Genomic DNA, 19,823 nt, shown 5'->3' on the forward strand with positions numbered 1-19,823 from the left:
ATTCAATTGAATCATGACACATAGTGGGTGCTTTAGATAATAATTTACATCATTAGCATCAAGGAAATCATTTCAGACAGCATATTTTCCTGAAGAGCACAAGGCAAAACACATTATGGGAGACTGTAAAAAGACTTTCCAGGAGTAAGGAAAAACAAATAAATGGGTGGTAAAAGGGAGAAAGAAAACAAAGAAATAGAGTAAAAAGCAGAATTAGAAACAGTCGGTTTTGAAAATAGGTATTAACATGTTGCTGAAAGTATATAATGTAATGGCAAACATTTTAATAATTAAGTGAAAAGAATAACAAAACAAGAATGAGAGCGATGATGGGAAATGATGTTGACACGACAAATATGATGGAGGCCGTTTCTATTTTAGTCTAATTAGCCCCACCATAATCTCAATCTGTCAAGCATGTGTCTTCAGGGGTTGTTTAAATTTGGTTCCTGGTGAATTCTGGGTGAGTCATGTGGGGGAGTGTTAATGAGGCCATCAATAAAAATGATGTATTAGGAAACATCTGTCTAGTGAATTGACGAATAATGAAACTGTTGGTGGTCTGGTGTGGCTGATGTTATCGGTGTTACATTGCTTCTCTGCTGAGGTTGGGACTGGTCGGTGTGGAAGTGGATGGCTTCTCTGATTGTCGGGTTCTCAACATGGCACCCTCACTACCGCTGGTCCAGACACAAGGACTTCATGTGAAGATGAGCACCTCACGGAAGGATGCAACTGATCAGATCTTCAGAAGTGAGCAGGCTGGCAGCAGCAACTGGAGGTGCCTGCCAGTGCGCACTCCTAAGAAGGTTACTCCTGTCCAGCAGTGCACCTGTCCCATAGGCATCCAGGCCATAGGCGACTGGTGATCACAGGGTGACCTGACGCGGAGGGGGCTTCCCCATGGGAAGAGGGAGACCCTGGCATAAGACTCAAGCTACCCCCCTGACCACATCTCTTTCTAGGACTCCTAACACCTAGTGCTATGCAAGGACTTCCATGCGATTTTATTGTCCAGCCACTGTGTGAACTGGGCCGGGAGTGAAGCTGAAGATGTGCATAAAGAGATGTGCCCAGGTGGGTTCAAGGGGCTTCTACTCCTGTTTTGGAAATAAGATTGAAAAAACAATTAGGGAATAGAATGAAACAATATATGAAAAATGAGTATAAAGTATTACCCCCAACTCTAAAATGTATGATTCAGAGAATAACCGTCATCACGGTTAAGGACAGAACTTCGCCGAGTGGAGGCACACATGCATCTCTGGGGGTACTGAGGTGATCAGCCTCGTCGGCTCTTAGGGTGCATTCTGGAGAGAAAGGACTAAATGACAATGGAAAGTAGTAAAGGGATGCTAGATTGTCCAGAGCTTTGAATACGAGGGGGGCAGAGTCTCAATTCGAGCCAAGCATGGCTGGGGTTATTTGTTCTTATTCTGATGTTACATCCCCCTGACTTATTGTTGTTATTTGTAACCACAATTTCTTTATTAGGAGGGAAACTTCAAGGTTTTATGTCTGCTGAGGGCCTGACTGATCTGGGACTAGAAGTTTGGACCCTGTCTTGGGAAGAGTCTACTTCTTCTTCTTTTTTTTTTTTAATATTTTATTTATTTATTTGAGAGAGAGAGTGAGTGCGCATGGGCAGGAGGAGGAGCAGAGGGAGAGAGGGAGAGAGAGAGAGAGAATCTTCAGCAGACTGAGCTGAGCACAGAGCCCGATGCAGGGCTCGATCCCATGACATGGAGGTCATGACCTGAGCCCAAAAGCAAGAGTTGGATGCTTAACTGACTGAGCCACTCAGGTGCCCCAAGTTCTTGTTGCATATAATGGTGCAGAGACCTGGAGACAGATGAGGAAGGAGGTGGAGAGCAGGGGGAAGGAATCAGAGAGAAAAGAGCCCAGCACCCCATGGGGTGAGAGCTGTGAGAAGGCTCTACAGAGATATGATGTGTAGAAGGCCTGCTGAGGACGCCAGTATCTAATGTGTGGCGCTCGGCAGCTTGTTGCTCAAGACTTCATTCACTACGCTGTGTCCTCTGCCCCCTGCCCCAAGACCCGGTAAGGGCTGCTGGTCAGTGACTGCTTGGAGTGGCTGTATGTGTTTGCACACTGCAGAAGGTGCGAGCTGCATTTTGATGGAGGTTGTGGCTCAGAAAGAGCAGCCACGGAAGAAAGAGCCTAGAGACAGAGAGGACCCCTGGAAATCCTGGAGTGGGGGTGGACACTGGATTTCTATCAGGGAGGGAAGGTTGCTGGGAATTGTGAATCAAGGTGATCTGATTGAAGGCTGGAGATTGAGTTTGACCTGGCGGCCAATGGATGTATCAATCATGCCCACATAATAAACCCATAAAAACCCTCTGGACACGGAAGCCCAAACTGCAATTCCCTGTCTGCAGTACTCTTGTGTGGTCACATCAAGGTGCCGGGAGAGTGACGTGTCCTGAGGACAAGGAAGCTTTGCCTTTGGACTCTCCCAAATCTCACCCTCTGTGTCCCTCACTTCGGATGGTCCCAATTTGCATCCTTTTTAATAAAACCATAATCTTTAGTATAGTGCCTTCCCGAGTTCCAAACTGCTGAGACCAAGAAATTAGTGAATTTGTAGCCAGCTGGTCAGGGATGAGGGTGGCCTGGGATCCCTGAACTTGCAGCTGATGGCTGAAGTGAAGGCAGTCTTTTGGGGGACTGTGTTCTTAAGGTGTGAATTTTGGCCTGACTCTGGAAAGTTGGTTCTAGAAGTCTTTGCAGAGGGTGAGCTAACAATAGGCTGAGGATTAAAAAAAATATATGAATAGTGTAGAAGCTATGGTGAAAATGAGTAAGATGGGATTTAAATAAACTTACTTAAAAAAAAAAAAGGAGGGATATTCAATAGAATATTCACAGGGCTGAATTTAGGTTCAAAACAAGGGTCCTGGCAGGGAAAAGATGCCTCACCCAAACGCTGCTGAATCGATGTGTGTTCATGGGGCATCTGTCAAGAAGTGGGCAGGGCCGAAGGGAGCTCAGCAGCTCTGGGGGTGAGAGAAGTCAGTGTATGGATGTTTTCAAGGTAGAGCCACTCTGATCTTCTGACAGACTCTATGTGGGAGTGAGAGAGTGATATTCCAGCAATATTCCCAGGATTTAAGGCTGAGCAGTGGAAGGATGGAGTAGCCGTTAAGTGACATTGGAAAGGCTACAGATGAGGCAGGTTTGGGGGGGGAGCAGATAAGGGGTGAGATTTGGAAATATTGAGTTTGAATGTTTATTAGATACCCTGCAGTCCACGTGGTGTATGAGTCTGGAGTTCTGGGAGAGGTTCGAGTTGAGATAATAATCTGGGATGAAATCACCAAAGGAGTGAATAAAAACAGGAGGGAGAAAAGGACTAAAGGCTGAGCCCAGAAGTGCACCAACTAAGGGAGGGTAGGAACAAGCAAAGAGACTGAGTGGAAGGGCAAGCCAGGCAGGAGGGTATAAGAGCAAGGTAATGTCCTGAAACTCAAGGGATCACTTGTGTCGAATATTGCCCTAAAGTGGAGTAATATGGGAACTGAAAGTTAGATTTAGTAGTGAGGAGGTCACTGATTATCTTGATGAGAGTAGTTTTGGGAAGTGGGCAAAAGCATGACTGAGAATCGGTGTAAGAGAAAATGAAGAGGAAAATATTCACAGTACATGCATATAGCCACGGAATTGTATACCAAACCTGTAAAAAACTCTTAAAACTCAGTAATCAGAAGGCAAATATTTTAATAAAAAAGGGGGCAAAGGATTTGAACAGGTGCTTCACAAAAGATTTGTCAATGGTCAATAAGCTCAGGAGAAGTTTCTCAACATCACTCCTCAGAAGGGAAATGAAAATTACAACTAAGACTAGATAGCACCATGCACCCACTTCAGCGGCTGTAATGAGAAAGACTGACACTATCAAGTGCTGGTGGGTATGTGGAGCAACTGGAACTCTCTGGCTTTGCTGGAGGTAACAGAAAACAGAAAACAAGTTAAATATATACTAACCAGAGAGCCCATCAATTCTATCCCCAGATATTTACTCAGGAGAAATGAAAAAAAAAAAAAAAAGTCCTGTGTATGTGTGTGTATGTGTGTGTATGCAAATGTTCATAACAGGTTTGTTCATAATATTCCCAAACTGGAAATGATCCACCATTTTCATCAAAAAGTGAATGAATAAACACACGGTGGTCTATCCATGAATGAAATACTTCCCAGCAATGAAAATACAACTATAGATACAAGAAGACTGGATCTCAGAACCATTATGCAGAGTGAAAGGAGCCAGACATAAAAGATTATATACTCTATGATTCCATTCATATAAAATTATAGAACAGGTAAAAATGAACGTGGGGTTTTAGGTTTATTTATTTATTTGAGAGAGAGAGAGAGAGAGCAAGCGAGCCAGTGGGAGGAGCAGAATCTCAAGCAGACTCCCTGCTGAGCACAGAGCCCAATGGAGGGCTCAGTCTCATCATGACCCATGAGATCATGACCTGAGCTGAAACCAAGAGTCGGATGCTCAACTGACTGAGCCGCCCAGGTGCCCCTGAACATGTGGTTTTATACACATGGAAATAGAAATTTGATGAGTGGTTGCTTGGGGCGGTTGTTGGAGGGGATTGACAAGAAAGGGGTTGAGGGAACCTTCTGGGGTGTTGGAAATGTCCTCTATTTGGACTGTGGTCTTGGTTACCTGGGTGTGCACATTTATCAAAACTCCCCAATCGGTATACTGCAAGTGTGCACATTGCATTGCATGGAATTGACATTTCAATAAAGGTGACTGGGAAAAAGAAATAAGAGAGAGAGAGTGTGAGAGAATGGGAGAAGGACCCAAAACAGTGAGCATAGCTAACTATCTCCAGGAGTTTTATTGCCAAGAAAGACAAAGAAATGGGGAGAGTGGGGTCAGGAGAGAACTTTGTTTTAAGAGAGAGAAATACGCATGTTTGTTTGCTTATGGGAACGAGCCAGTGGAGAAGGAAGACAGAAGTGTCTTACCAAGGCCCTTGAGTAGGCAAGGTGGCTTTCGTGGAAACATGGAGATACCGGCTTTCTACAGAACTCTCAGGCCAACTTAATTTTCCTCTGTGTTCTTTTCTGAACGTTCTATAATAAATATACTTAATTTTATGATTAGAAAAACATAATAAATGGTTTTTCAATCAAGAATAGAATGTTTCCCGTATCTGGTGATGTCAGGCAGGGGCGGGTGGTGATTCCAGGTTGGGTCACAGGTTGGACTCAATATCCTATAAGGATCATTTTGATTCTAAAATCATCCTAACCAAACATTACCACTCAAGTTTGTAATTTACATTACAGTATCTAAGGAAGAACTTGAAGAGGATTGTGACAATGATCTTTGTTCTCGTGTCTAGGGAAGGAGATATGGAAGGGTATGATCACACTCAGATATGGGGAACCTGAGGCACCAGGAGCTTTGGGTCTAATCAAGTCCATGGTGTCCGTCACAACTATTCGATTTAATACGCATTACCATGTGCAAGATATCATGCTCTGTGCTGCTAGAAAGAGAATTTCCTGACTCCCTGCAAGGCTAAGACTCCCTTTCAATCGAGCTAATTCTGTGTTTGTTATTTTTAAAAGAAATGAAATGGTGTTTTCTATCATTGTCATTCTCCTGACCTAGGGAGCTAATGGTTTTCCTAAGTAAATGGCATTCATCGAGCAATGATTCTTTGCCAGGTGATGTTTTAAAATACTGAGAGAAAATTTAAATGCTATATGTTTAATCAGACTAAAGTGAAGGGCTTTACGGTTCTAAACCTACGTAATGAAACAGCATTTTCTTCTTTATTGGCTGGTCTTCTAGGTTTATAGGTTTGCTCAAATTGAGGCTATGGAACGATTCTCAAATGTGGGGTGTTTAAGTAAAGCAACCTCAGGTGATTTTACTTTATTGATCTTTTTAATGCACTGGCTTCAGTATTTAAATGAACTTGAGTTTGTTTCTTTAATGGTCTTTCAATAAAGCTTAAGTTGACCTGGTTCCTTTTGCAATCACGACACTATAATGGCAGAAAAAGACAAATAATAAAAGTGAACTCATTTTATGTGGTTGAAAAGGTTACATTTCTATTGATTTTAACAGTAACATAGTTAAAGTCCTTGATATTAAAAAAAAAAAACAAACCTCCGCAAACACATCCTTTTCAGCACAGAGGCTCTATCGATATTACTTTGCCAGTAGGTTTTGGCAGGGGCAACTATATTCAGGACGGAGTCTAAAAATGGGCATTATCAGAGGACTGATAACCACATCCTTCAAACTCTGTTCCGGGTGAAAGAGCGGAAACGTGTTTCAGGAAAATCGTTATATGCAGAGTGACTTCAGAACGTGGGGGAAATGCCACAGGTCCGGAAGCTCAGTCTGACGGCCAGACTGCTGGCTTATAGAAAGCTTCGAAGCTCTGCTTTCTGGAAACACTAACATCTTTTAATGCTGTGTTTGGAGCCTGTTCCAAGAAGTAGGAAGTGGGGAGGGGTGGGAGAAGTTGGCAGGGGTGGTGAAGAAAAGGGGCGGAGGAAAGACAAGGGGAAATGATGTGTGACATGTGAGAAGAGTCTTCACGTGTGTGTGTGTGTGTGTGTGTGTGTGTGTGTGGAAGAGAGAAAGCCGTCACAAAATGGACTGAGGTAATTCTCAGCTTCTTCCCCCTCATCAATGTAGCATCTCACATTTCTTGAAGGTCAACTGTAGGTCAGATCCCACCTTTGGATGTTTATACATATTATTTCAATGAATCTGCCAACAACCCTGTGGGCCCATAGTCTTGTGTGCCCCATTTTACGGTTGGGGAAACTGAGCTACTGGGATTCAGTTATGATGCCTAAGAGGATGCAGATCCTAAGAGGTACAGCCCAGAGATCTATGGGGCTGAAAGTCCAAGCTTCTCCATCGTGCCGGCCTGGACCCCATGCCATCGCAAAGCTAGGCTGCCATGATGCCTAGCAAGTACACAGAATACTGGCAATGAGGGGAGAGCAGGGTCGCCCCAGTGTTGACTCCTCCATCTGTCCTCCTCTCCTCTCCCCATTTTTACTTTATCTCCTTTGACGGGTCTTCTGATCTCTATGACCCCAGCGTCCTTGGCATCCATCCCCGGGAGCAGGACAGGATTTCAGAGCTGGCCCAGGTGGTGGAGGCTTCATCAACTATTTCACTGTCACCCCCACTCTGCATTTGTGGTGTTTGGCCAAAGGGGTTAAACCCACAAGCTCACGTCGAAACCATGGGCCTGAAAATCCAGATCCTGATGTCATTTTCACGGGGGACACAGAGTCAGGCTGGTAGACGGCTCGTTTCCACAGTCTGGTTTTCCAGTCTAACTTCTGCTGGTGGTGGCCCTAGGGTGACAGTACCAGGTGGGATGCTTGACAGAGTGGCAGCTATTTACTGGATAGGTGAAGAGAATATTCTCTTCCACTTCTTTTCTTCCCTCCTTCCCTCCCTCCCTCCCTTCCTTCCTTTTTAAAGATTAATTTATTTTTGAGGCAGGGAGGGGCAGAGTGAGAGAGAATCTCCAGCAGATGCCCTGCTGAGCGCGGAGCCCAATGCAGGGCTCGATCCCACAACCCGGAGATCATGACCTGAGCTGAAATCAAGAGTTGACACTTAACCAACTGAGCCACCCAGGCGCCCCCCCTTCCACTTCCTGTTTGATGCCCTTCCTTCACTTCGCTTTTGAACTACGGGCCTGGACCCTCCCTTCCACCCGCAGTTGTTTTGTTGCTGTCCCCTCCAGCATTTAGAACACGCTTCCTCATGTCACACGTGTTGGGGAGGTGGGGGCGAGCTCATTCTTTTTGTTCCCTACGTGGTGGCTGAGGGGAGAATGCATCAAATGTGCCTCAGGAGGTAGAAAGGATCCACCAAGCGCACGGGGCGTGCTCACGACCCTCGCTCGTTATGAACTCGACTCACTCGTCTACTCAGTCACTCAGCAAACACTGCTTGGGACCCTCCAGCGTCCAGGGCTCGGGGGTGGAGCTGTGAGACGTGCACGTGTGAGGACAGTCCCTGGGTCGTGCCCTCGGGACACGACGACAAGCTCCCGTTTGTGTAAGCAACACCCCATCCCACTGCCATCCCGGTATTTCTTAATAGATACCAACGTCCGGTGCACAACCCATGCCTCCGGACGGGATGCGAAGAGCGTGTAGAAAGTGTGTGGAAACCAGCGCTCAGCACTGGTTATGGCAACTGACCACTAGAGGGCATCTCAACACTGGCTCAGGACCCGCTGCGGGCCCCACCGTCCGCCCAGATCTTGCGCTCAATCCCGGTGGCCTCTTCCCTCTCCCGAGTGCGGAGAGGGGCAGCGCGTAACCCTTCGCAACCTCAGACCGCATGGTAAGATGCGTTTATTTTTTCAGAGAGGAGACACATTTATGTGAGATGAAACCCTGCTTTCAGTTACCCGTGCTTGGGGAAACAACCCGCTCGGCCTATTGTACTGAAAACCAGCTTCGAGAATCACAGTCCCTAAGAGAGCCTCACAGATTGGACTTCAGTTTTCATGCCAGACAAAATAGAAATCCCGGAACCTCATCTTCTTTCTTGAGAGATGATTTATGGACTTCACGTGCTTGGGGGAGGGGGGCAATGAACTCTCCAACCTTGGGTTTATAAGCGTTGCTGTATTCTGGAGAGAGAAAGAGAGGACTGACATCTCAAACCCTACACCACATCACAAACTGAATTGCAACTGCTTTCCTACTGAGCTGTAAGAAATGTAAAGTGAAGTAAACACATTTTTCTGGAGCGTAGGAATGGAGGTCTTGTCTAGCCCTGGAGTGCATAATTCATTTGCAGATGAAATTGCTTTCGAGAAGAAATGAAAAACTTGGAAGTGTTGACATATTCATTATGAGCCTTTTTCTGTTTCAGATCAGATGAATTGGATGGGTTGAACTTATTTTTTCGTTAGGTTCCTCTGTATAACTTTTATGAATTGCAGAAGAGCAAATATTGAATCCCTGCAGTAAAAAATAAGTAAGACAATGTGGTCCTTGTGCCCCCCCAACCTTAAAACCTTTAAGGAACAGCTCTGATATTTTTGCAAGTCTTCTCTGATCTATTCCTTCCACCCCCAGGATGATTAATTCCCCTCCTTTCTGTGCTTCCTCAGCACAAGCTTATACTTCAATTGGCCCTTGGTACGTGTCTGTGTGATTGATGGCCCCTCCTCTGGATTGTGGCTCATGGAGGGAGCAGAACGTTGACCGCAGAAACACGAGGATGTGTTCCGTGGGTCGAACTGCAAGCCATAGAACAGGAGCCTTGATCCTGAAGGCCCTGTTGATAATGACGTCAACAGCTGCTTCTCACTTGTTTTGCTTTTAAGAAAGAGGAGGGAACTGGGAAGGAAGGAGGGGAAAGAGCATTTATTGGATGACAGATGATGCTTGATGTTTTCGTGTGTATTTTCTTTTCTTTTCTTTTTTAAAGATTTATTTATTTGACACAGAGAGAGAGACAGCTAGAGAGGAAACACAAGCAGGGGGAGTGGAAGAGGGAGAAGCAGGCTCCCGGCTGAGCAGGGAGCTGGATGCAGGGCTCGATCCCAGGACCCCGGGATCATGACCTGAGCTGAAGGCAGATGCTTAACCTACTGAGCCACCCAGGCGTCCCCATCTGTATCCTCTTCCTATTACTTGCACGTTGTTAGAGTAACTTGTTAAGATACTTCTCTTCTGGACAGGAGAGCAGGTTCCTCCTATCTAGTAGGTGCACACCACATATTTGTTCTCCTCATATTTCTTTTGAATGAAGTTGGGCTAATTTTAGTTGCACTTCATATGAGTGAGAAGCCTCACCGAATGGTGTTGACGAACACCTGACTTTATCCATGTCAGGCTTGCGGAATGTTTGCTCTTTGGAACTTTCCTGTCATGGGTGGACATGCATCAGAGGCTAATACCAAATAGACGTCACTGTGTGAGGTTCCTGGCAATCCTCCTATGGCTTAAAATATATGAAAAGTGCATTGTTAGTGGAACAGTCCAGGATCATCTTGACAACACTCTGTCTTCTCCAGCAGGATCTTCATCACACATCTCCACTGTATACCAAGACACTGTGTCCTTAAATCTGGTGCCCACACCTCTAGGTACAGAGATGGTCTCTGTCTGAACCACAGGAGGCTTGGAAGACACCGGCAAGGGGAGGGACTGTGCGTCCTGAGAGCTGTGCGTCTTTTTTTTTGGAGACACTTCACCAAGTAGTCCTACTTTCTATTCAGAACTAAAGAAGGAAAATTTGCTGAAATACCCTTTCAAGGGCCAAGGACCCATAACCCACCCTGAAACCAAATTACGAAAAGCTAATGAGGTCATGAGGTTTTTGATAGGTGTCTCAATTGTGAATTGGCTGCTCTGGACACATGGGAATATTGAAAACAAAACAAAAATTAAAACAAACTGACTCACATACAGGCCAAATGAAAGGGCAAGTTCCAACGTATATATCCTTCTCTCTCCTCTTCCCAGATATCTTCTGTGGAATTAAACCACTGTAATGATACAAGAAACTAATAAAGTATTGACCTATGCCCTCCACAAAATTAAACATAAGTCAGCGTTCCACTGGAGTGGAAAGTGAAGTAGTCATATATTTGCGGGCCTCCCAATAGAGAAGGAGTGAATGGTATCAGAGCTTCCGGGAGGGAAGGACTAAGGGACTTCCCAGGCGCATCATTATTCCTGCCATTACCCCTTCTGTCATGCACGCTGGTGGTGCACATCCAAGGCTGTGAGTTCATCATGCCCAGTAGATAAGCACTAAATTAGCCAAAGGGAAGAAGTTACAGTCAATGTAATTTCAAGAGCAGGGCCTTAGGCAAGCTGGGTCAACTTTCTTTATTTGTTCTGACATCCCTAAAAAGATTTAATGTTTCCAAACCATGTTATTTTCTTTAATAAAAGCTCGAACCACCTCGGATATTAAAATTTTCAGGAGTGTTTACATCTAGATACTTTAGAGTATTGTTCTTTACTGTCAGAAAGTTCAAGGGTAATAAAGGCACACGTTTTTAAATAACTCAGCTGAGCTTTGGTGTTAACTCCCGTCCAGGCTCCGTGTCTCCGCAGAAGAGGACGCTAGGATGGAAGTGCAGGAGGTCATGTTCATGCCCACCTGAAGAATGATCGGGAACTCTTCATGTGGTGCAAGCTCACCGGACCTAAAGCTGGGCTGCTAAGTTCTTCGCCGCACAGGGACATTACGATTTTATGGTCCCCCACTGATGTCATTAGGTCATTTCTTTTAACAAATGTGTTTTCCCATTGCATGAAATTTTTCTTTTCTAAGGAGACTATCACCTAGTTTGGTATTTCAACATTTTTGAATATAATTTTTGAATAAAATTTTTCACGAATCATAATAGGTTTTGCATTTTGTTTCTTATTGAGCAGAATACGATTCATGGTTTGTTTCCAAGGCTTCATATCATTAGTGTTATAAACCTGAGATCACACTGCATGTGCTTATCCACATATTGTATTTGTCATCCAACAATACATTGTAGAAATGGCACTGAGTCAGTTCGCTAACTTGGTTTCCCAAGAGATGTTGATGGCTTTTGCTGCTAACCACACTACAGTTATTCATATTATTATTTCCTTAATAGGGTTTCCTGGGTTGAGGTGGGAATCCTGGCATCTTTACTGCTATTTTTGAGAAAAAAATACATTTAAACCATGTAAGCTTTATTAGCAGATCTGACAAGTTTTTGAAAGCTGTTCCATCAACCTCTTTTCCTATAGAGATTTTTAAACATGCGTGTTTCACCTTCTGGCTGCACGTGGCATTTTTCTGAGTCGTGGAGCAGGTTGTCTTATCCAAACTTCCAGGGTGCTCTCTCCACCCTTCCTATCAAAACAGTTTGCCAGACAAGCATGCTACTTGCTGTCTCCCACCCGCTACCCTAACTGAAAAAAACCCCCCAAAACCAAAACAGAACAAAAAACCAACAAAAAAAACAAAAACCCACTAACCCCCAAAGACTTACTTTTACTTAAAACTCTTAAAATTTTTCAGAAGTTATAAGGCAAACTAGCAGGGTGAGCCTGGTTCTCCTGACCGCTTGCAAAAGTAACAAAGGGGCAACGTGTGAGCGATGAGCAGCCCCCGGAGAAGGGGCCTGGTTGTCTGGGTTCTAGATAGGAGTCTGTTTCTTGTGAGCACTGGGACCTTCTTAGTCACCTGGACATCCTTACCCTTTGTTTTCTCATCCATTCAGTGGGCTGACAGCACCAGCCTTTTCCAGACTCACAAGGTTGAGTGTATCAAATGAGGCTATGCATGGAAGTGTTTCGAGTGCTACATAACATGATTCTTAGGGGCCGTCCAGGGCAGACTGACTTTCTTCTGGCTGAGGAGGTTACCTGACACACCATATAACCATACCATTGTCCACACACAGAACAGGTTTCCCCGCCCATCAGTGTTTCATATCAACTCACACATTTTTCTGCCCTACACGTGCATCATTCAGTTACCTTTCACTTTCCTGCCAGTAAGACTGCTCTAACAATTTTTTGTCGTTGCCGCCATCTATTTATTTATTTTGACCTATGAAAAGCTGTATGTAATTACCGCATTCAACTTGATGAGTCTGGAGATAAGCACCTGTGAAACCATTACCACAATCTATAAATTCTTTTAGTTACAGCAGCTGATGTAACCCAGACTAGGGCACACGTCAGCACCTTGAAGCAGAGTGCTCCCATAATGGAAACCTTAGCGAGGTGGCCCTGGGGCTCTGGCCAGGTGACAAATGCTACAGAAATGGACGTCAGTGGCTGGAAGATGGACAGCGATGGTAGGAGATAAAATATTTTTTCAGACCTGTCATCTCATGAAACCCGGAGGGCAGACTCAATGCCTGTGACCCGTAGCTTTGGGGAAAGTGCTTCCAAAGAACCGGAATCAAAGAAGAGATGGGCTCAGAAAAGAATCGGCCAGTTTCTCGACATCAGTAAAAGGGAATAAAGTCCATAGATTTAGAGCCTTACACCAGAGAATAAGCAATAAACTGCAAGGAGAGTTGACCAACAAAGACATATGAAGCTTTCTTAGCTCAGCAGACTGGCTTAACTCCATGGGTGAAGGTAAAATTAGGGTCTTTACTTCCCACCCAAGCCTTTTTGCTTCAGATGGCCTCAGGAGAGCTGCCATGACCTTAAGAGAGAGGCAGCGGCCCTTGGAAGCAAATGATGACCTATGTCCAAGATTTATGTCCAGGAACGGATGGAGGGTTTGCTACTGGAACATGAAACTGACTGAGAGCACACAGATCAGAAGCCACCTCAGGTTTTAGAGGAAATGTACTGACAAAGAAACCAATACAACTGGTCTACAAAAGACTTGTAAGTGTGAAACGACCCTGATCGCAATTGACACTCGCAGGAAATGGACCCCTCAGGACCCCTCCCTTGCCCTGCTTCAATGAATGCATCATCTGCAACACTCAATGCAGAGGTGGCCTCGGCAAATTATGGACAAAGTACAGCCTCCCAGAGGACAGAGCCACGGAGGCCAAACAAATGAATGGACAGAGATTTGGTTTAGTCAAGAACTATACTCCCCCTGCCAAAGGGAGGGGAGGATGGGTGGTGGGTGTGGGTCCTCAGAATGCCTGCCTAGCATGATTTCATCACTACTAGGGACCACAGGACTTCGCTTTTCTAAAAATATCTAAGACCTTCATTGGGGTAAACCACTGAGGTTTGAGGGTTACTTTGTAGCAGCTACTGTTGTTATCCTAATATTTGCATCTTGCCCTCTGTCCCAAGCATTGAGCATACAGTGTTTGTTTCCCTTGCTTACCCTTCTCTGACCATTTTTAGGATTCATATTCAATATATAGCTCCATTAGCAGGCTCCATTAGCGACTGTTTTTATATAATTTGGTTGTAATTCTGATTAATAGCAGGTAAGAAATTATCATCTTTATTTTATTTTAAAAGACAGAATGCAGTGATTTTTTTTCAACATTTTTTTTGAAAATTCCTGATGAAAACCAACTGAAGTCATGCTCTTTGTGGTACAAAAATTGGGGGACCTAATCATTTGTTCTTAAGGACTTAGGAGTTATTTTTTTTCAAAGTCCTTAATTTTTTTTATATATTTTTTATTATTATGTTCAGTTAGCCAACAAAAAGAAGAAAAAAAATAAAAGTCCTTAATTTTGCTTGCAGGAGAAATCTGTTAGCTCTTCTTGGCAAAGATGGGCTGGCCCTCCAGTTAGATGAAAGCCAAAATGAACACGACATCCTTACCATCTGTTCATTTGGTTTTGGGAGAATATAGACTCTGAGTATCTGTGCCAGAGAATATATCCCTGAGCTCTCTATTGTTTAACTTTCATCAAAGCCCCCAAATATGTGATAGTTATTCTAAGAACATTTAGTTTATTCATTTTTTTGGAGCTAGTTTTACCCTTGGATCAGGCCAGAGTATCAGAAAGCTGTACATGTCAGCCCCTCGCCCCCTTCATGGGCCCATCACCCCTCCTCCAACTCCCTCTGGAATTGTTTGCACTGAAATCCATTTTTTAAAAAGATTTTATTTGAGAGAGAGCATGAGAGCATCTGGGGGGGAGGGGCAGAAGGACAGGGGGAAGCAGACTCCCCACTGAGCAGGGAGTCCAACGACCCTGCTCCTCAGCCCAGGACCCTGGGATCATGACCTGAGCTGAAGGCAGATGCTTAACCAACTGAGCCACCCAGGCGCCACTGAAATCCATGTTTAAGTTATGCCTAACTTTCATTAGAGATGCTACATCGAACGGCCTTGCAGGAAACACATTCGTTGCATTTCTTTCTCAGGGCTCACTCTGTAACAAGGAGGACCAAGGGCCCTGACTATCACTGCATTAAAAAAAAGTCTGAAGAAATAGAGTAAAATGCAAAAATTTGTAATGTTTGATGGGTACATATGTGTTATTATTCTCTGTGCTTTTGCATATTTTTGAATTATTTCATACTAAAAACAATTATTGTCATTATTGTAATACTACTCAATTTCTTTTTTTTTTTAAAGATTTTATTTATTTATTTGACAGAGAGAGAGAGACAGTGAGAGAGGGAACACAAGTAGGGGGAGTGGGAGAGGGAGAAGCAGGCTTCCCACTGAGCATGGAGCCTGATGCGGGGCTCGATCCCAGGACACTGGGATCATGACCTGAGCTGAAGGCAGCCGCTTAACTGACTGAGCCACCCAGGTGCCCCTATCACTCAATTTCTTACTGGCCACAGGTATCCACTTCCTTTTTAATTTTTTTTAAAGATTTAAACATTTAGAGAGAGGGTGCGGCCACGTATGTGCAAGCAGGGGGAGGGGCAGAGGGAGAGAGAGAATCCCCAAGCAGACTCCCCACTGAATGGGGAGCCCGATACAGGGCTCGATCCCAGGACCCTGGGATCAAGACCTGAGCTGAAATCAAGAGTTGGATGCTCAGTTAATGGAGCCATCCAAGTGCCCCTGGAGGAATCCACTTTCAAAGCCTTGTGACCATCCTTCCAGACACCTCGCTATTAAGTGATGGTTAGGAGCACGCGTGAACTGAAATGTGACAGACCTAAGTCCATCTGTGCTTTCGCAGCTTCCCATTCTCGACCTTGAGGCGAGTTATGTCGGATGATCTGAGCTTCAGTTTCCACATCTCTAAAATGGGGATCATAACGCTGCATATCTGATATGGTTCTGGTGAGGACTGAATGAGAGGACATGTTTAACATCCTTAGCTCAGTGCCGAGGACACAGTGAGCACCCATGAATGTGAGCTATGATCATGGACGTGACATTGCCCAAGTGGACCATGCTATGTGGCAGCTTCCTATGCCAGTAAATATAACCCAGGGCATGTAAGAAATATACATAGACCTTTGGGACTTACTTCAATTCCCTATGTTATTGTTCAGACTGCCTGCAACCCACCTGATGTCCCCTGAGCAGTGGGATGGGGGACAAAAAGAAGGCAAGGGAGCAGAAACAATCTTGGAACAGCCGGAAGGAAAGGAAGGAAAGCGAGAAGAAGGGCTTTGTGACTCAAGACTTTGAAATTATTCCTCGTGATGTTGGGTCTTGGACTCATCTAGTTGGCATGAATTTTCATTGCATACAGTACTTTCTCAGGTGCTCTCTGCCTGCCCGGGGTTTGTCTTATATTTCGACTGGCGGTAAGCCTTCAGCTATTATCCCTGGTGCAACTGTGAGTTTTCATAAATGACGCCACCTGAGGGTTGTCACAGGCTCTGGCTCACTCCGGTGTCTGATGACTCCTAGAGTCAGCTCCTCATTATCTATGTGGAGATTGGGCACTTTGTGTTTTGGCAGCAAATGTTTCATCCAAGGTCAATTTCCCTCAAGGGCTCAGCACCATTTCCCTGAGTATGTGCTCAGGGAATGCAAATTAATTTAATGTTAGCTTTAGCCAAAACCAGCTAGGAAAGTAAACCTTCTTTTAAAAACACTGTAAACACTGATAAACATCGTTGGAATGATGTGCTGTTTGTGAGTATATATAAATGTATAAAATTTCACCTTAATTCCAGAGGCATCATTCCATAGCATTTTATACTCATGGTTGAATTAGCCTTATTTTTGTTCTTTCATTAGAGGTGCATTTTAATTTGAAATTATTTGAATATCTTTGTCATTATATTATGTTATACCACTGGGGGCTGTCGGAGTGGGTTGAAGATATCTGTATGTTTCATATTTTTGTTTGATTATAAACATGTAACACGTACCAAAAAAAAAAAAAATGCAGCACGTGCTTATAAGAGAAAATGAGGAAATACAGAAAACTCTAGAGGAAGTCAAACCACTTACAATCTCTTCACACAGAAGTAATCATGATGAACATTTTCCTATATCTCTCCCACACATTCTTGAGGTTGTAGAAGTTCTTAAGATGGATTTGTAGATTGCTTTCAGAAAAAAGGTCAGTGTTTTCCAGAGTTCTAAAGGTACCCTCGGATTTACCTGCATTCTCCACAAGGTCTCCCCGCTGGAAAGAAAGCAGGGCAGGGGGTCTGTCGGACCTACTTTTCCATAAGGAGGGGCCCTATCTTTTTTCTTCTGACATCATCCTATTTTCCATCTGAGCTGGGTTGGAGAGGCTGAGAGCACCAGAGGCCACGAGGTCTTTCCTAGCTAAAGTCACATGGGTTGAGGCGTCTGGCTTTCCAAATACATCCAGAACTTTTGGTGCAATTGCCTTGCTCAAATGACAGGAGGAGAGAGGGCAGGACCCTCACTACCCTCGGTACAATTCCTATGGCAGAATTTTGTCCATGATTTTGGAGCGCTTCCCACTTCTGTGCAGTTCCTAACCTCAAAGTGTGGCGCAGCCCGTGTTTTCACACCTCTCATGTCTCTATTTCTGGAACCGTGTTCCTATTCTTTTGGAGGATTCTCCCCACTTCCCCACTCTAAGTGTCTGATTGGGGCTGCTGATCATCGTTCTCCCTCCTGCCAATAGGGCAACACACAACTCAAGCCAGTCCAGTCACAGACCTTCCCTGAGGTTTTAAAATGAGAACCAAGAGGCTTTCTTCTGGTAGCAGAACTGAGACCCGAGCCCACCCCATGCTCCTGTGTCTGCATTCCATGATATGTAACAGAGGGAGCCTGCAGGAAGAGGTATTAATCCAGTCCTCAGAGAGGGGTGGACAAGCAGAGATAATAGAGGGATTGAGGCATGAAGGAGGGAGGGGCAGGACAGGGTCAACAGCCTCTAGTTTTTCTTGTAATCCTCCAGGTCTCCTGGATTTTCTTCCAAAACTGCAGTTTGCCCTTTCTTAAATTCTATAACCTACACTAGGAATTTTCCCTACAAATGAATTCTGAATTGGTTTTCTGTCATGTGCAACCATAAGAACTCTGAGCAATAGAACTGGCCTCTCCCCGAAGCCCTCCTCAGTCTCCTGGACTCCCTGCGTTCTCTGGCCTGTCCCCTATCTAGACTTCTCTGGCTTTCCATGCCTCGAAAGCCCCAAGTTCCTAAAAGAGCCTATCCCTCTCCCCGTCTTCAGGGCAATCTATAATTCTGTGGCAGGTAGCAGCTCTCATTAAACTGATATTTGTTTTTAAAGGATTGCTGGTAGGGAGCACCTGGGTGGCTCAGTCGGTTAAGTGTTTGCCTTCAGCTCAAGTCATGATCCTGGAGTCCTGGGGATGGAGCCCTGAGACAGGCTCCCTGCTCAGTGGAGAGCCTGCTTCTCCCTCCCCCTCTGCCCCTTCCCCCACTTGTGCTCTCTCTCTCTCAAATAAATAAATAAAATCTAAAAAAAAAAAAAAAAAGAGTTGCTGGTTAGTTCCAAAGAATCCCCAGTTGGCAGAATGTGCCAGAAGCTGGACTTCATTTTGGGAAGTATACCCAGAAATGGCTCTATCAGATCTGCTCTCCCCTCTACCACCTGGCCCTCCTCTGTGGCCGTGGCTCCCCACCCACAAGGCTCAGTTCTAACACACAGAACATTTTCTTGGAGACAGGGAGAGCTAACTCTGCAGGGTTCCACAGCTCAGGTAGGCCTCCTGCACCACACTGCCCTGAAAGCTGACTGTTGAGCTCTTTTTAACTTTAACATTATTCTGTAATGCCACAACGGCAAGAGATGTCACTTGAAAAGAGGTGACAGATGGCATGGGGTAAGACAAGAGAATGTTTCTAATTAAAAGCCAATACATATAATGTTGAAAAAACGGCATAAAACCATCCCAGTCCTGTAATGATATAAACTATACCACTCCTGGCCTTGCTGGCTATTCTGAATAAACCTGGAGTTATGGTTCAAGATGGGCTTGGTTTTGCTCAGGAAATAATCTGCAGTTTCCAAGATGAGCCAGGCACTGTGCTAGGCCCAGGGACTCTGCCCACCACCGAGAGGCAAACTTACTTACACATATTTGATTGACTGTAGGAAAAACTGTAACTGCACGTTGTCAATTTCCTAGGAAAGACCTGTCCTTAAAATACCCTCTAGCATTTCCTGCTAAAGGCCAAGCATAAACTCCGTATCAAGTTATGAATTTGACATCCACCGCTGCTCAAACATAGGCAGGACTTGTGCCTTTTCTTTGCAACCCGAACTTCCCACCGCAACCAGCCGAATCCGAATGAGGTCTGAGTGGCTGCTGAACCCCTGCCAAATGGCACTCCACTCTCTGACAAAACAGTATACCCCTGCTATTCTTTTTCCTGACAGGTACCTATTTTGAACTCCTTCTAGAGAATGCAGTGACAGTTCCCATCCTTGATCTTTTGGCTTAGTTCCCAGGGAGAATTCCTCATGCCATGTTTTATTCATGGTGCCTCCCAGGCTGGTTTCTTCATTGTAAAAATCAGTGGTGGGTGTAGGGACAATCAATGAACGGGAAGTAAAATTTGACTGTCATAATAAAACCATCCCTTTGTGTGCTGAAAGCCTACAACCAGAGTCTGAGATTCTAGGGAAGGTCTGTGTTTTGAGGATTTTTTCGGTGAAGCATCCGCCGTGAAAAAAAGCCTATAGTTAATTCATGTTGTGTTGGAGTAGCGAAAGAAGTCAGATAAACCAAAATAACCTTTGCTGGGAAACAGGATAAGCTTCAGACATCTGAGAGCATGGAGAAAAAAAGATGGTGTGATAGATAAAAACATGAGACTGACAGATGTGTGAGCCTAAAAGCAGCAAGGCTACAGAGAATATACTTAGTAAACATTTATTCACCTTCTCCCTAAGAAACGTCTTCACCATTAACTCCGTCATTATCTTTCCTTTAGTAGCGATATATCCTA

General features: G+C 44.6%; 1 protein-coding gene across 1 annotated transcript in view; it reads right to left on the bottom strand.

Annotated features, from left to right (window-relative positions):
* CNTNAP2 (contactin associated protein 2) overlaps window positions 1–19,823 on the bottom strand; it is a 1,911,935-nt gene that overhangs the window by 125,359 nt on the left and 1,766,753 nt on the right. The window lies entirely within an intron of this gene.

The sequence above is a fragment of the Mirounga angustirostris genome, unplaced genomic scaffold, assembly GCF_029215605.1.
Source record: "Mirounga angustirostris isolate CCGP_5_RB_7025 unplaced genomic scaffold, mMirAng1.0.hap1 SCAF_12, whole genome shotgun sequence".
In the NCBI taxonomy this organism is placed as follows: Eukaryota; Metazoa; Chordata; class Mammalia; order Carnivora; family Phocidae; genus Mirounga; species Mirounga angustirostris.